Source organism: Phacochoerus africanus, chromosome X (genome assembly GCF_016906955.1).
Source record: "Phacochoerus africanus isolate WHEZ1 chromosome X, ROS_Pafr_v1, whole genome shotgun sequence".
NCBI lineage: Eukaryota > Metazoa > Chordata > Mammalia > Artiodactyla > Suidae > Phacochoerus > Phacochoerus africanus.
The window spans coordinates 59,153,944-59,158,171 of record NC_062560.1 but is presented as its reverse complement, the minus strand read 5'-3'; positions in this window follow the sequence as shown (position 1 = coordinate 59,158,171).

Below are 4,228 nucleotides of genomic sequence, written 5' to 3'. Positions count from 1 at the left end.
GGAAAGATCAAACGAACCGGAGGAATCTCCAGATGCAGAGAAGAGTGTAGCAGTAAGTTGGAGTACGGAAAAGCTGATCAAGAACCGAACGGACCATCTGAACTACGGGCACAGTCACCAAAAATTGAGACGCCTGGGTGGGGGCTGGGCACCGAGACCTCGGCTCCAGAGGTTAGTCCCCCAGAATGGGCTGGGGGGGGGCGGGGCAGAGCGGAAACTGCTTGGGAGGTCTAGAAACCATTTGACGGGGCAGAGACTGCCTGGGAGACTAGAAAACAAAGCTGTCACAGAGGAAGGGAGCAATACTCTAGGGGCGGGGAAGTGCAAAGCCGCATCAGAGGGAACCTGGGAGAAGAGCCTGGTCTGCGTCCGTGCTGGGGAGGGGAGAGAAGAAGGGGTGGGTCCCCATAGAATACCCCCCACGCCACAGCAAGCTTACAGGCCGGATAGCTAGCTGAAAGCTGTGCTTCCCAGTGCATCCCCTCCCCCCACCCCCACCACCCCCTATGCTCTCGCCGAACCTGGGGCTGCCTGCCATCCAGGAGGGCTGGACTCAACAATTGCCTGAAGCCTACCACCGCAGGGGCTGTCCCTGCACAGGCCTGCTTGCCCTTTGGAGGGGCTACACTTCCGCAGAGTAGCACCAAACACCACCAGCCCCTGAGAAAAGGCCTGCAGCCCAGAAAAGCTAGAACAAGCCTAACCAGGCAGTGAGTAGATCTGCCTAATTCCCGGACGGTTTTTCTGAGTCGGGCTGCCCTGGAGGAGCCTCTTCGGTTTCCAACGGCCCTGCTACCCGCCCAAGCCCCCAGTGGGTGCCCTAGTGGATCAGCTGCATAGGACTGCCAGCTCCAGGCAGGACCCCCTGCAGCCCAGAAAAGCTGCAACAAGCCTGGCCAAGCCAGGAAAAGATCTCAGATGGTCTTTCTGAGTCGGGCTGCCCTGGGGAGGAGCCTCTTCGGTTTCCAACGGCCCTGCTACCCGCCCAAGCCATCAGGGGACGCGCCACTCCCACGGAATAGCTGCTCAGCAGCACCAGCCCCCTGGAGGACCCCCTGCAGCCCAGAAAAGCTGAAACAAGCTTGGCCAGACTGTGGAAAGATCCGCCTACATTCTCAGGCCGTCCTTCTGAGTTGGGCTGCCCTAGGGAACAGCCTCTTAGGTTCTCAGTGACCCAGATAGCTGCTCCAGCACCCAGAGGATGCTGCACTCCTGAGGAACAGCTGCCCAACACCGCCAACCCCCTGCAAGAACCCCACAGCCTAAAAACACCAGAGCAAGATCTGCATGACCAAGTGAAATCTGCTACCATCGTGGTGTGGACCTCCCAGTCCTGTCTGCCCTCAGGAAGTCCTCCTTTGCTTCAAAGAAACACTGTTAGCCCCATCAACACTCCAGAAAAGCCACACTGCCTCAAAAAAGATTGACCAACAATGCCAGCCCTCAGGAAATATTCCACGGCAGTGACAAGGTATACACTGCCCGATCACGGAGAGTACAACTCCCTCAGGAGAAAGAAAACAACAAGCAAGATGAAGAAGCTGAGAAACCACCCCCAGTCAAACCAACAGGAGAACTCCCCTAAAACAGTCAACAATGAAACAGATCTCGGCAGTCTGACAGACCTGGAGTTCAAAAGAGAAATAGTGAAAATACTGAAGGAATTAAGAGAAGATATGAACAGTAATGCAGATGCCTTCAGAAAGGAACTAGAAAATATAAGGAGGAGCCAAGAAAAACTAGAACATTCATTTGCAGAGATGCAAACTGAACTAGGGGCAGTAAAAACCAGAATGAATAATGCAGAAGAACGAATCAGTGATATGGAAGATAGAATAATGGAAATCACTCAATCCGGTCAACAGACAGGAAACCGAATCCAAAAACTGGAAAGCAATATAAGAGACCTATGGGATAATATAAAGCGGGCCAATCTACGCATAATAGGAATTCCAGAAGGAGTAGAAAAAGATAAGGGGATGGAAAATATATTTGAAGAAATTATCGCTGGAAACTTCCCAAATCTAAAGGATGCTGGGTTCAAGATACAAGAAGCACAGAGGGCCCCAAACAAACTGAACCCAAATAGACCCACACCAAGACACATCATAATAAAAATGGCAAAAGTTAGTGATAAAGAGAGGATCCTAAAGGCAGCAAGAGAAAAACAGAATGTTACCTACAAGGGAACCCCCATAAGAATATCAGCTGACTTCTCTACAGAAACACTACAGGCCAGGAGGGAATGGCAAGAGATATTTAAAGTGCTCAAAGGAAAAAATATGCAACCTAGAATACTCTATCCAGCAAGAATATCATTTAAAATAGAAGGGGAAATAAAAATTTTTTCCAACAAACAAAAACTTAAAGAATACAGCAACACAAAACCCAGGCTAAAGGAAATATTGAAAGGGCTTCTCTAAACCAAAAAGAAAGGAAGGAAAGGGAAGAAAAAAGAAAAAAAAAAAGAAGAAGAGGAAGAACTAGGACTGAGGAAACCACAATCAGAGAGCAGTCACTCAAATAAGCGAGCATACAGATTTAATCATGAACATGCTTCAAACAAAATAAAATTAAAAAAAAAATAAAAAAAGAGTCATCAAAACCATAAAATGTGGGCAAGGGATGTTAGGAAGTAAATAACCCTTTTTGTTTGTTTGTATGTTTCTCTTCTTAATTTTAATATAGTAATGAAGGGTTTGAACCTACAGGACCATCAGGCTAAAACACACAATTATGGGAAGGGGTTAGCATACTTAAAAAACAGGGCAACCACAAGCCAAAACCAAATATTGCATTTGCAAAAAATGAAAAAAAAAAAATACACTCAAGCAGATAATAACAGGAGATCATCCAACCAAAAAAAAAAAAAAAAGAAAAAAAAAGAAAGGAAGAATGGAGAACCATAGAATCAACTGGAACACGAGGTTCAAATGGCAATAAATAATCATCTATCAATTATCACCTTAAATGTCAATGGACTGAAGGCCCCAATCAAAAGACACAGAGTGGCTGAGTGGATAAAGAGGCAAAAACCTTCAATATGCTGCCTACAAGAAACTCACCTTAGGACAAAAGATACATATAGATTGAAAGTGAAAGGGTGGGGAAAAATATTTCACGCCAATAGACTTGACAGAAAAGCAGGAGTCGCAACGCTCATATCAGACAAAATAGACTTTAAAACAAAAGACATAAAGAAAGACAAAGAAGGACACTACTTAATGATTAAGGGATCCATCCAAGGAGAGGATGTTACTATCGTCAACATATATGCCCCAAATACAGGAGCACCCAGCTACATACAACAAATATTAACGGACATAAAGGGAGATATTGATGAGAATACAATCAGAGTAGGAGACCTTAATACCCCCCTCACATCAATGGACAGATCCTCTAGACAGAAAACCAATAAAGCAACAGAGATCCTAAAGGAAACAATAGAAAAGTTAGACTTAATGGATATCTTCAGGACACTACATCCAAAAAAAGCAGAATACACATTCTTCTCAAATGCTCATGGAACATTCTCAAGAATCAACCCCATATTGGGACACAAAGCTAACCTCAACAAATTTAGGAGCATAGAAATTATCTCAAGTATCTTCTCTGACCACAATGCCATGAAATTAGAAACCAACCATGGGAAAAGGAAAGAGAAAAAAACCTACTGCATGGAGACTAAACAACATGCTACTCAAAAACCAATGGGTCAATGAGGAAATCAAGAAGGAAATTAAAAACTACCTTGAAACAAATGATAATGAAGACACAACCTCTCAAAACCTATGGGATGCTGCGAAAGCAGTGCTCAGAGGGAAATTTATTGCAATACAGGCCTTTCTCAAAAAAGAAGAAAGATCCCAAATTGACAACTTAACCCTCCACCTAAATGAATTAGAAAAAGAAGAACAAAAAAGTCCTAAAGTCAGCAGAAGGAAGGAAATTATAAAGATCAAAGAAGAAATCAATAACATAGAGACTCAAAAAACAATAGAGAAAATTAATAAAACCAAGAGCTGGTTCTTTGAAAAGGTGAACAAAATTGACAAACCCCTGGCCAGACTCACTAAAAAGAGGAGAGAGAGAACCCAAATAACCAAAATTATAAATGAAAAAGGAGAAATCACAACGGATACTGCAGAAATACAAAAAACCATAAGAGAATACTATGAACAACTATATGGCAACAAGCTTGACAATCTGGAAGAAATGGACAATTTTC